Source organism: Rhipicephalus microplus, chromosome 2, assembly GCF_043290135.1.
Source record: "Rhipicephalus microplus isolate Deutch F79 chromosome 2, USDA_Rmic, whole genome shotgun sequence".
Taxonomy (NCBI): Eukaryota; Metazoa; Arthropoda; class Arachnida; order Ixodida; family Ixodidae; genus Rhipicephalus; species Rhipicephalus microplus.
Window position 1 is genome coordinate 81,473,462 of NC_134701.1, and position 14,009 is coordinate 81,487,470.

General features: G+C 41.6%; 1 non-coding gene across 1 annotated transcript; it reads left to right on the forward strand.

Annotated features, from left to right (window-relative positions):
* The first annotated feature begins 215 nt into the window (after window positions 1–215).
* Window positions 216–288, forward strand: TRNAK-CUU (transfer RNA lysine (anticodon CUU)). The gene has a single exon. It is a non-coding gene; the product is annotated as a tRNA-Lys (tRNA).
* The last annotated feature ends 13,721 nt before the right edge of the window (window positions 289–14,009 follow it).

Sequence of the window (14,009 nt, forward strand, 5' to 3'; positions counted from 1 at the left end):
TTGTCACAGTACGGGAAAATTTTATTGCCAGTATTGCATATGTTAGAGAAATATATAGGGCACAAGCCAAGCTTCCAAATTGGCCGGCTATTCTTGGTGATCGTGTAAATTTCGAACAATTTTAAGCTGGCCTGGTGTCATTTTAGTGTGACTACTATGTGCTTATATGTGTATGTGTTTTATTGATGTGTTGTCAAAACAGGCAGTAAAAAAAAGCCCGGCTAGCTCAGTCGGTATAGCATGAGACTCTTAATCTCAGGGTCGTGGGTGCGAGCCCCACGTTGGGTGCTCTCTTGTTTTTTTTTTTCTACATTTCCAAGGGTTTCCATGTTAACTTATGCATGGCGCTCTCTTCCACCTTTTTTTGCCCCCGCCATACTTCTTAGATATTTAGGTGAACCATGCTGATTTTGGAAATATTAGATGTTCAACGCTTGGGATCTCCTTTGTGCCCGGCTAGCTACTAAACAGAAGCTATAGAGTTGATAGACCTATTGGGAACGATACCGCGGAGCATAGGCGCAACTACGTTAAAGGCACACTAAATAGAAACAATGAGTCAGCCTAAATTGACAAACTGCTAACGTCATATGTTTCAACGTCATAAGATGATTATTACTGGGAAAAAAATAAGGTTGAAATTTCATTTTTAAATTTGGCGCCTAATGGTCTGCGCGTGAAGCCAAAATGTTACATGTATTTTTGGGACATTAGAGCGATGAAAGCTACTGAAACTTCGTATGTTAGGCCTATGGCACGCGCATGTGACAATGTGCATCATTTTTGATTGGGCAGAATCTGCGTAGGATTCAGATTCCTTCAAAGTTTGTGGCGCCATGGGGTTTGATGCTGGAATCTCAATGTGGCGTCTCCACCTGCATTTCCTCGCTTACCAAGTGTCGTGTCGGTGTAAGAGGGGTGTTCTCTGGATGGTCAAATTGTACTTCACTAATACGTGAAAAATATTATTGCTCTATTGCGTCCCTTTAAAGGACAAGAAGAAGTCAGGGAACAAACAGAAGTTGGTGACATCTTATTCGAAAGGAAATGCACTCAGACAGGGCGTGTAGTGCGTAGGCAAGAGACCCACTGGTCATTCAGGGTAACACACTGAATTCCAAAGGCAAGCAAGTGCGCGAAGGGGAGTTACAAGGGGGCAGATGAAATAAGTCGGCGGCCAAAACGTGGCTTCTGCAAACCACGGGTTTGTTGACAAAACATGTGAGAAGCTTTTGTCAGAATATTGCTGCTGCTGATGATGACGACAACGACGATGAAGATAGTAACACTGAGACGCCTTACCCAACCCCCCCCCCCCCCTCTTTGCTTATTCAACATGTTGCATTACCAGCCACTGACAATAATTAGCTAGCTGTTATACCTGACGTCTTAAATGCTCCACATATTTTTTGTTGTTTAACCAGTAGAGAAATGAGTAAGCTTTGCCTGACAAAATTGGAACAACAAAAGTCTGCCTAGCTGTTTTCTCTTCCTGGCATTCTATGTATTTCCTTTTTTTTGCATTACAGAGAAAGCTGTTATGATATCAGAAGGGTAGCGTGCGCCGTGTAGTTGCGCGCCGCCAGCGCCGGCGTCTGCAACCACAAAAAAAAAAAAAACGTAAGTGAAGAACATGAAGGGCACAGTGGGATTCAAAGCCGGAACTCCTGCGTGCCAACCCTGTATTCTACCACAGAGCCACGCGGGTGCTTGAGACTCCGTTGCAAACTGGCTTTCTGGTGTCGTGAAAGGAGTGTGAGTAATGAAGCGTTTTAGAACAGCAAAGCAAGAACCAGGCGTCACACAATGTGAATCGCGCAACGAGTCGGTCGTCCAATGCTCCAACCCATTGTAAAAGCTTCAGCCATAATTGTTCATCTTCGTCAGCCACAAGGTAAAAAAATTACGCAAAGTTCCTTGCAAGTACGTAGCGGGTAGCATGCTTCTTCGATGACTGACGAAGGATGGCGTATGTGAGTGCCTGTTCAATACACAAAAATTATGATTTTTTATGGTGTCGCGGGCACCCTACAAGTGTGCTTATAGCAATTACCCAAAGGGTTTTAACACAGGCTCTGACAAGCCGCTTTTTCTGCTTTCGCTGTGACTGTGAGGCGGTTCTTGTCCCTGCACAGTTGTTTTCTTTTAGCTTCTTGACCCTCGCCTGCGTGTGTCTATCTCACGCTATCATTCTTTATTTACACACTGAGTTTATTCTTGTTTATCACCGTTTTCGATATCTGAGCAAATTTTATATTATCCATTGTCGCCTTCTTTTTCCGTGACATTATCTTTTGATTATGTGATGGTTTGAGAGAGCTTCTTCATTTACCACGTTTACCTTCACATCTAATTGCGATTGCTACTTCAGAAATCAGTCCCTTTACGATTTCTTTCATTCCATAGAAGTCCTACCTGAGTGATTCCACGAGAGATCGACATGGGTCACATTTTAGATTTGATTGTTTATTTTATATTTTGTGCACACACCACCCAGTAGCCCGAAAGTTAACTTCATTTTTTATTAACTGCGTAGTTTAGGATGAAAAAAAATATTGAATTAAATATTTTGTAAAGAGGGACCAATTTGATATCTTGTCGTTTTCGAAAGTTGAGGATGATATAAAAACACAAAGAATAGCTTAATGACGATGATTTTTTTCTAGTAAGCGTACACGTAACGAAGAGTGAAGAAGCATTGTTTCGAAGTTTGTATGCTGAAGCAAAGTGTTTCTGAAAAAATGTTTAAACAGGTGACATTTTTTTAAAAGTTGCTTGATTTAAGATTTTTTCCTCCTAAGCTAAATTAGTTAATGTTTCATAAGTTGGTTACCTAATACAACATAATGTTTACAATATTGTCTGCTGTGGCTGTACCTCAAACACATAGTTTTATAATTGGCCTCAAACTTTCAAATTTGTTCACAGTAAAGCCTATTGCGAAATAAATATTTGAAAATTCCATCAAAACGTTCCTCACAGATGACAGAAAAAGAATATTCAAGAACATATTGCCTTATTTTATTTGCAGCGACAATATTGCGGGTGGAAGGTTCAGCTTTTTGAGCATGCACTTATGTGATAAACGCGTGAGAAAATTAGGCTAAAATAGTGGTATTGAGCTTCTGAGTAAATTGAACAGAACAATATTTACAGAGCAAAAGCAGATTTGGTAAACGGGAGTGACCGTTTTAAGCACGCCCTTTTGAAATACCTCAATTTGCCGTTTTAAGCCGAGGCTTGAGTTCCCCGAGTTTTTGGCACCTCAGCTGCTCACCTCGGTTACACAAGGCAGCTATTACAGTCATCTGTTTTTAATGTTTTGGTTCAGAACACTTAAAAGGTCATAGGATCGTGAGAGGAACCACCGAAGCATAACGAATATTGAGATTTAGTAACGCTGCTGCTGCCTGCTTAACCTGAACCCACCCTACTTGAACAGGGCTTAGCGTTTCCTTCCCCGGTCGCCTGCTTAACGATTTCATGCGCGCCACCTCTTGTAGGCAATATATAATATCATAGGGCTTCAACTATAGGAAACGGCTAGAGATCTGTAATTTTAACGGAACATAAATTAGTAAAGAGTAGCAAAGCACGACACCTCAGTCTCCCATATAAGAGCGGAATGCTTGAGTGATTAAGCCGGCATCTTAAATAATGTTGAAGAAGACCATATGGCTGAGGAATGTCAAAATGCTCTATGCAAATGAAGATTACCTAGAGACTATTCATTACTTTAGGATTGTGTCAGTGCATATTTTTGCGACGTGTTGCATGCCTATGTTTTCGGTGCGTTTGGTCAACCTAACCCAACGATACGAATTGTGGTCGTGTTTTGTTATTGTCAAGCACTGCTGTAAGTTATATAAAAAATGCAGCGTTTCGAGCACATCGTGGCTTTTGTTCAGCGCATTCCTCAGCCTAAGAGGGGACAGGGGAGGGGTTCATTTCAAGTGTTCATGTGTTACTTTCCGTGGTCCTATGCTGGTGTTAGAGCATTTTAATACATCGCGTTTTCTGCAAATATGTACGGATTGCCTTAGAGTATGTTATTGTGCTATGCTCCTCCGGCATTGAGGCTAAGAGAAGCCCACCAGAAATGCGCCTGTATAGAAATTTATTTCTTGGTGTGCTAATCCGCTTCTCCTCTGTAAGTATGGCCTTGTTCAAACGACTCAGAGGCTCTAGCAAACTTTTTTAGCCCGATTTCTGATGCGTTTATCGCCAAAGTGCATGCTCAAAAAACTGGAACGTCCACTCGAAATATTGTCGCTGAAAATAAAACAACGCAATATGTTTTGAATATTGTTTTTGTATATTCTGTGAGGAACGTTTTACGAGGTTTTAAGAAAAAATCAAAGATGTGGTTTCTTAAATATTGATTTTTCAATAAGCATTAGTCTCAAAAAATTTGAAAGTTTGAGGCCACTCATAAAATCATGTCTTTGAGGTACAGCCACAGTATTGACGGGCAATATTGTAAACATTATTTTGTAGAGGTCTTCAAGTTTTGAAACATTAGATTATTTAGTTTAGGAGAAAAAATCTCAAATTAAGCAACTCTTTAAAGCATGTCACCTGTTCAGACATTTTTCAGACACACTTTGCTTCAGCGTACAAGCTTCAAACAATGCCGCTTCACTCTTCGTTACGCGTACAATTAATAAAAAAACATCTTCGTCAAGCTAATCTTTGTGTTTTATATCGTAACTTTCAAATATAACAAGAGACAAAATTGATCCCTCTGTACAAATTAAGTTCAATATTTTTTTCTCCTAAACTAGGCAGTTAATACAAAAACGAGGTGCACTTTGGGATGCTGGTTGGTATGTGCACAAAATATAAAATAAACAATCAAATCTAAAATATCAACTTTTCTACCCATGCCGATCTCTCGTGTAATCACCCACCTGGTTTATATCGTGGCCATACGTATGAGATGAATAGCTGTGTATTTACAAAAAAAAAAGTATTTAACAATTTAAAAATCTTGGTACTTTACTATAAGAGGGCAGGAAGCCGTCCCTAACAAAAACAAGAAATGAGGGGAAAAATTTTTTGGGTGCATAGTAGCGAATGTTGGCGCTTTCATATTGCATATCCGCTCCCTCACTATACCTCAAGATTCTTATATTTTACCTTACCAATGCATTGATGCATTGTAGTATTCCTGGGTCTGGATGAATTATTCAATATTAGTTTATTCGTTAGCTGAAGCGTCAATTGTTGCATCAGCTTGTTCTCCAGAATAGATAACCTTTTGCAGAGCTGGTTGTCACGTACCTCCTTTTTAGGAGAGCCGGTGTTGAACACCTGGCATATACATGTGTACAAATACGCAGGCGAAAAGCCACCCTTCATTGATCTATTAGCTACTTCCCTGGTTAGCTTCTTGCGCGCAGTACAATGTGGGGTAATTTTATTATGACAATGATTGCCGTCTGCGTCATTTCCTCAAGGTCGCTAATTACCAACATTAATTACGAAGGTGTGGTTCGATAAAAGAAAAATTATTATGGTTAAATCACATCCTATGACACAATCAATTCACAGGTGCGTTGCGGTAAGAAGGAGCCTCCAAAATCAAAATATACCATAAGTGATTACTAGAGACTGAATTATAGGCAAATGCCTATTTTGTTCCTTGCATTTCTATTGTGTCATATTCAAATGTGAGCATGCATTAGAGGTTAAGAAGGGCTTTTATGGTATTTTTATAGTGCCTAAAAATGCCTATTTTGGGTGTCCGCACCTATATGCCTATAAGTGCCTATAAATGCATATTTTCAAAACCATTGCTTATATGAGTGCTATTCAGGCCCAAACTTTGTTTTCGAGCGTGGTGCAACCGTTATTCATGTAAAAAAGGCAACATTGATATTTACGATCACTGTAATGTTCAACAAAGACAAAGCTGACATGCCGCGTGCTATTGGAGGAGGAGCATGAGGAGTGCAAGAGACGCTATTTCTGCAGCCTTGTAAGTGGGAGCACGTCTCAGCATCTGCTGGGGAAGGAGGAGAGAGAATTAAATAAGGATAAGAAAATATATTTAGAAAAAGTGTTTAACGATTTCGAGTACTTCGTACTCAACTATGGGAGAGCAGTGTGCCGTCCCTTGCTACCACGTTCCTCAGAACACTAAGCCCCTTTAATAAGGCGCTGCGAACAGTAAAAGTGACATCTACGGCCGAGGATGCGATGATAACCTTCTACAGGCAGCTGTCCGATGCTGTCAAGGTACTGAAGAACCCCCCTGAAGACCTGGTGTTGCAGTAGCTGGAGAATGAATGAAAAACCATGGAGCGCCGCTCATGGAATGCTTTTGTTGATTCAGTGGTGGCGAAGGTCCCCAAATCGTTATTCTTTATACAGCAAAGCCTGAGACAGGTGCTGGCGTGTTTACAATCAGCGGTGTATATAGCATACTTTTACCGTATGCTTGAATACGCGTGTTCCGTACGAGGTCCCTTTTCATATGCCTTTAAGTGAAAAACATAAAAAAATACAGAACAAGACTTCAAGGTTTGTCCTAAGCCATTACTTAAAAATGACAGCTGCAACAACATGAAAAATGAAGCAGAATTTATTCTTTTATTCTTTATTCGGTGAGTGCCCCAATTTGCTCAAAAAGGCGTTACAGCATGCTGCAGGGGGTTACAGAATGGAATAAAACAATTCTTCGTTTATACAGCACACTTGCTTGTCTTGCAGCCGGTTCCAATCTCTAATGGTCATCACAAAAAAGGAATTATAAAACATGGTTGTTCTTGCACGATACTCTTTCACTTTGCGTCGGTGGCCATGTCGACTAGATATGTAACTGGGTTCACTGAAATAGTTATGACGGTCAATCCCAGTCCGCCCATGAAAAACAGAAAAGAAAAACTTCAAACGCAGTTTTTTCCTGCGTAAAGAAAGCAATTCCCAACCCAATTCAGCTTTCATAGCACTGCAGCTGTCTCTCCGCTCGTACCGCCCTCAAACAAACCGCGCAGCTCTGTTTTGTATTTTTTCAAGCTTATCAATCAAGTTCGCCTGCATCGGGTCCCACACAGGACATGCGTATTCCAAGATCGGTCTAATACATGTGAGATAGGCTGTATTTTTTAATGTTCGGGGTGCCAATCTTAGGTTCCTCTGAATGAAGTTTAGAGCCCTTGCCGCTTTGCCAGCAACGTGCTCAACATTGGCATTCCATGAGCAGTCACGCGACAAAACAACGCCAAGATATTTGCATGTTGGTTCGGTAATAACAGTATGCGTATCTATGGTGTACGCCGTTACTATTGGTTTCTTTTTTTGGAAACACGCATATGAACGCCCTTTTTGGGGTTTAGCGTCATTTGCCACTTCTGGCACCACGGTACAATACAATCCAAATCGTTCTGCAAATAAGCACAGTCACCTTCGTTCTGAACCTGTCGATATAACACACAATCGTCGGAAAACAAACGCATGCGCGACGAAATACCCACAGAAATATCATTTACAAAAATAAGAAATAAGAGAGGCCCAAGGACAGAGCCTTGGGGCACGCCTGATGTAACGTTAACGTAGGATGAACACTTCCCATTTTAAAGAACGCATTGACGCCTGTTAGGCAAGTAATTGGTTATCCAGGTGAACACATTTGGGTCGAAATTTAGAGTCTGTAATTTAGCCAGGAGAAGGGAGTGTGACACGGTGTCAAAGGCCTTTCGAAAATCTAAAAACACACAATCTGTTTGCCCACCTTCATCAACGTTGGAAGCCAGCTCGTGAAAGAACTCTACAAGTTGCATCGTACAAGAAAAACCTTTACGGAAACCTTGCTGCTCATTTATTAATACATTATTAGCAGTAAGATGGGTCAATTTGTGCTTGGATAAAATGTGCTCGAAAATTCTGCATGCCACTGACGTCAATGAAATGGGTCGGTAATTTGTTACATCTTTTTTTGAGCCACCCTTATGAACCGGAACAACATGAGAAATTTTCCAATCTTCGGGTAGAGTTCCCGTTGAAAGAGATTTTGAATAAATTATATAAAGGTAAAGGGAAATTGGCAGTGTACATCGCTTTAGAATACGAGGAGAGATGCCATCAGGACCAACTGCTTTGGATTCATCTTGATTTTCTAGAAGAGAACATATGCAACGGACACTCAGTTCTACCGGTGGCATCGGCGGAATCGTGGTTGGGTGAGGTTTTGAAGGAACGTCAAGCTTGGGCAAGAACACAGACTGGAAATATTTGTTTAAACAGGTAGCTTTTGCTTCCTCATCAACCACAACCATATTATTAAAGTTTAGTTCAGCCACTCCAACATGATCAGACCCACACTCTTTGATATAATTCCAGAAACACTTTGAATTAGTTTTCATTTTATTGCTGAGCCCTTCGAAATATTTCGTTTTTGCGCTTTCCACACATGATTTATACTGCTCCGTTAATGCTTGTAATTCTTTCACGGGGTCACTGCTTCCAGATTTCTTTAATTTACCAAAAACCCGTCGCCTTTTCCGGATTAATCTCAAAATACCGGACGTCATCCATGGCTTCTTGCGTTTACGAAGCTTTCCGGCTTGTTTCGCAGGTATATACTTATCTACGAGTGCTAACAACTTGTCCTTAAAGCTAAGCCACAAATCATTCATACTGTAGTGTTCAGCTAGGCATTCAAAAACGGGCAAATAATCTTCTAGCTTTTCGGCTATTCTAGTGTAGTCTCCCCTACCGAACAGAAAAACCATTCTTGCCGCACTATTTGAGGTGTTTTTACATTCTTTTTTGATTTCTGCAACAACAGCCATGTGGTCGCTGATTCCTGGAATAACATTGACATTATTCACCAAACTGAGTGAATTTGAGAACACAAGGTCAAGAAGGTTATTATTTCTAGTTGGGCAAGTAACAAACTGGGTAAGGCCGTAGTTGTCTATTATATTTTTCATTTCTATGTTTGCGCGGCACCCAGTGCCTCGTACGCATATTCCATCATGCCATTCTAAGTCTGGCAAATTAAAATCACCAGCAAGAAGGAATGTTCGGTTTGAAACTTCCGAGATAATCTCATTTAACGACTGAAGTGTTTTGTAGTCCGAGTTTGGGGGTCGATAAAATGCACCTACAGCGAATGAAGAATTATCATCTAGGGTAATCGTGCACCAAACAGATTCAATATCACACTGAATGTCGAGGGCAGCAGATTTCAAAGAACTTCGCACAAGTAAGAATACACCGCCCCCATGGCTTGGTCTATCTTTGCGGTACGCGACAAAGTCACTTGGAAATACTTCACAGTCACTGATATCACGGTGCATCCACGATTCCGTTCCGATAACTACGTCAGCTTTAAAAGACTCGATAAGCCCCGCCAATTCGTCCGTCTTTATCGTTATGCTTCTACAATTTATTAAAACAGCGACGAAGCTGTGTCGGGCGTGTTTTTTTCCAGGTGCGCGTCATTTTTTCCGCAATGGAACGACTTCCTTCTTCTCGTCATCCCATACGTACGTTTTTTCATCAAGGGAAAGCCTCTCAAAGTTCAGTCTTACTTTTGTGCTTTCACTTTTGTGGGCTTTACCGTATTCCCATAACCGCTTTCGCACTTCCCGAGTAGCTGGAGCAAAATCCTGATCAATGCTGAAACCTGACCCCTTCAATTTTTTTGCGTTGGACAAAATTTCTTGCCTTTCTTTGTACGAAGCGAAATTTGCGATGATAGGTCGCTTTTTTTTGTTCTCGGTATACACCAATGCGATGGGCCCTTTCTAACAATGCCACTTCGATTCCAAGCTTGTCGCCAACGGTTTTTTTTTATCAGTTCCTGGGATTCGTCCCATGTTTCTTTTTTATTGTCATCTACTCCATAAAACAAAAGGTTTTGTCTACGACTTCTGTTTTCCAGGTCAACGTTCTTAGCCTGCAAATTCATCAACTCTTTCTGCAGAATTGAAATGTCATCCTTATGCTCTGTAACTATTTTGCCTAAGTCTTCGACTTGCTTCTTAGTTGCTCCAAGGCTGTCCTTTATGTCCGCTATCATTCCCTCATGCTTCGCGATCCGGGATTCAATAGAATCTAGCTCATTTAGGATTTCAGTCTGCCCTTTTTGCAGGCTTTGTAAGATATCCATTTCAACAGGGCCCGGGTTAAGTTCCACATCGCCGGAAAGCAACAACAGTAGGAACAAATAAGACACCCTTTTAGCAAACAGAAAAGACGTTCTTCGAGGCGCTCGCGCTCTTTTACGACAATGAGCATCAGCAAATGCCGAAGTGGGAGGAGCCGGCAACGCACACAATAGCCGAGAAGCCCGAATGGGATAATGCAAACCAACCTGCGTGAACAACAGGGAAATCAGCTGCATGTCCGCCAGCGTGCCGGCTCCAAATCCCACGAGGCAGAAGCATTGCTCGTCTATATAGGGTTCATTTTGGTCACATGGGCGCCAATGTCCGTAGGTGATTGGTCGATGGCAATCACTAAAGCTCCGCCACGCGCCGAGCTCGTCATCGAAGATAGCGGGCTCGGAATTCGTGGCGTGGTCCGACAAGGCGTGGGATGCGATACTCGCCGAAGATGACAGCACCGCTGAAGCTTGGTTTTGGCCAGAGTGTAGATCTGCGCTGCCGACAATCGCAGCGAGCCAGAAGGCAAATCCAAAACTTGCGAAAACCTGCGTGAACAACAGGGAAATCAGCTGCATGTCCGCCAGCGTGCCGGCTCCAGATCCCCTGGAATGGAAATTACTATCATCGCGTCGAATTAAACTGCGGTTAAAGCTCCTATGCCAAGCTTTTTATGCTAAAACTCACATTAAAAAATGATTGTACCTAAACAGTCTTCTTCACGCAATTGTAATTATGAATTTAGAATGTCGTATCAGTTATAATTTTTCTAATATTCATTTTTCGTTAGTATCATGACAGAGCGAAATCGCTTATAAAGAGAACAAAGTGTGTTGTGTCAATGAAGGCGTGTTTTCTTTGACATTGTAACCCATCTGCTGCAGCACATTTAAGTAAAGAACGTGATGTTTTGTAATTTACTTTTTAATCGTCCTTCTCTGGGTTACATAATAAGTTCTAGTTATACACTAGAAGTTCTTGCGTGTCCAATGAAAAGCGTTTTATCGCGGTGATTTTTCAAATTGGTTCGCTACGAGCCACTAAAGCATGATGCGAAGAAGCAAGCCTCTCCTCTCCTCCCATGCAGCCATCGCGAGCCTGACCCTTGAATTATTTGTTCTCTTCGGTATCGAGGATTAAGAATCGCATGACGCATACACACCAACAAAAACATGCGTAAGCAAGGTCACGCGTGCATGACGTGTCCCAGCCTACTTGCGCACGTACGTCATCGATGTTGTGCCGTTTCGGTGTTCTCTGTTGTTTATTACCAGTTTCTGTGCGAGTATCAGTCAGTGCGTGTACTTTAGGAGAGGCTGGCAAGGATCATGTATTGTGACCGCGATACACCATGTCACTCCGCTGAAAATGCGGTCAGAGACGGCGCACCAAACACAAGCTAAGCGTTGTCAGGGTTGGCGCAGGGACGATGCAGGAACGACGAGAAGACGAGCGCAATTGTAGTAGTAGTAGTAGTAGTAGTAGTAGTAGTAGTAGTAGTAGTAGTAGTAGTAGTAGTAGTAGTAGTAGTAGTAGTAGTATATCAGTAGTAGTAGTGGTAGTTTGTGTGGTTTTGCGGAGAAAAGCCACTATATAAACATGAGAGATGCCGTAGTGGAGGTCTCCACAAATTTTGAACACCTGGTGTTCTTTAAGGTGCACTGACATCGCGCAGTACACGGGCATGATCTACTTTTTCACCTCAATTTAGAAGTGACCACCGAGGCCACAATTGAATCCACGGCATTCGGGTCAGCAGCGGAGCACCCTATAGCGTCTGGTCCACTAAGGCAGACGCGGAACGGGGGCCGATTAGTCAATCGAGGCTATTCAAAACAAAAATAAAAATAATAACGATCTGAGATTCCGTTTGCGTGATTTATTAATTTTCTCAGCTTTCATTCATGATACTGATTTTGAAAGAGCAGTGCAAAGACCCAGGGAAAAGAAAAACATAGAGACAATGAGCACTGCCTTCTTTCTTTTCCCTTTGTCTTTGCGTTTCCCTTTCAAATTGACACGAAGCAGCCAGCCCAAACTAAAGTACTCCTCATTCATGCTACGCAACAGAACACACAAATTGCACAAGCCAAGTTGAGTAATGTCATGTGCAACGCTCTTAATAAAGTATACCATTTAAAATGCAGGATATAACCAGGAGACAGGGCATTTTTCGTCTGTTTTTCTAGATATAGCTAGTAGTTAACGAAGTTCTGATGAAGAGCGTATGGTATGCGACGTCAGCCCACAAATTTCCACGTAAAGGAGCGGTGTTCCTTGCTGTACGTCGCTCCTCAGATATTGGGGCGCACGCCCGCGAGAAGGGCAAGGCATTCATTAGAAATTGAGCATTTTTCCACGACATGTAATTTTGCAAATATTATCAGGAACAATACGGAGTGCTTAGTGCACCATTACGCTTGTCAGCTCTAAATGCCCAAACCTAGTGTGGGGTCCTTCAAGGCGTTCACCGATAGGGGATAAATTGGTCCTACGCGATAAGATCTAGCATCTCTCTCTACTGGGGTATCAGTAGTCTGGTTATTTGCTCCTGCGCTACTCTTCCCAGCCACAACAAAAAGGAGACCCAGGAGAGTGTTAGCTGAATGGTGGACACTTCACGCACAATGCTAGACAATAAAACTAAAGACCACATACTGCGAATCACGCGGGAAATGTATGCCAATGTTCATTCATTGATACCTTTCTAAGTCTTAAACAATATCATTTTTTTTGCTTCTTGCCGTAAATACAAGTCCCAACGTCGTTGTTTTGGGATATTTCAATTATTTTACAAATATAATGCGCCTATTATATTGATTTTGAGGGCCTAAAACTGTTTTACTTGCCTGTCTTTGGTGCCTATAACACACTTTTTAGCGCCTAAAAATCCGGCCTCTAGTGATTACTATACTGGAAAGGGTTACTGGTGTGACGTCCTGAATGTTTTGATTAGAAGATGCCAGGTATGTCTCGTTTTCTCCAGAACTTGGTATTAGCGCACATTAATAAAACAATCGCGGCGAAATTCGTTTTTGCACTGGCACGCTTCAACTGGGCAGAAAATCAATAGATATTTATTACCTTTTTGCGTTGAGGAAGTAGTCTATATAATATAAAAATTCGCTTGTCATAGGGTCTTTTAGATTTACATATTTTAAGCCAGCAATAAATTTAAGAGTACTTCCGTCGATATTGCTGCTAACTCAGAAGTAGAGTGCCTGCTATGTTCCTTCATTCCTCGTTTTGAACATATGTTCATTCAACGAGGAATGAATGAACATACGTTCATTCATTCCTCGTTTTATCCACAGCAGCCGACAGAAACTTTCCCTGAACCGAAGTCAGACATAGATTAATAACCAAATTACTGATACTGAATCTGATAGCAGGTCTTACATAGAATGTAAATAGAGAATGTCAGAACATTTTAAGCCACCATTTTCAAATAGTTTCTTTTAAACTGTTCAAACCATTTTAAACTGTCCGAAGAAGCATTTGTGCAGGAGTTAAAGGTAAAAACTATCACATGCGCCCCTGCGTGACTATAGAATATCAAATAGGCCGAAGAATGTTGGTCACATACGTGCCTAGAGGCTCATTATCAAGGGAAAAAATCATTGAATGATTCACCGCAGCAATTGGCATTCTGCGGCTGCTCTCTACTGTAACGGATGCTTTGCCGTAACGGACGCTTTGGGAAGTGCGTGTTTGGCTAGCATAACATATTCTCAGGTTTCGCTTTCTTATGTGGCTATATGACGTGTTCTTTGGTATTGAACTCAGCTGTGAGTCCGCGCTTGACCTAGTTTTAAAGCGTTTTATCTTGTCTGTATACTGCAGTCTATCGCGCAGTGCCATATGTAGGCTCTAAAAAAAATTATATTCGGCGAA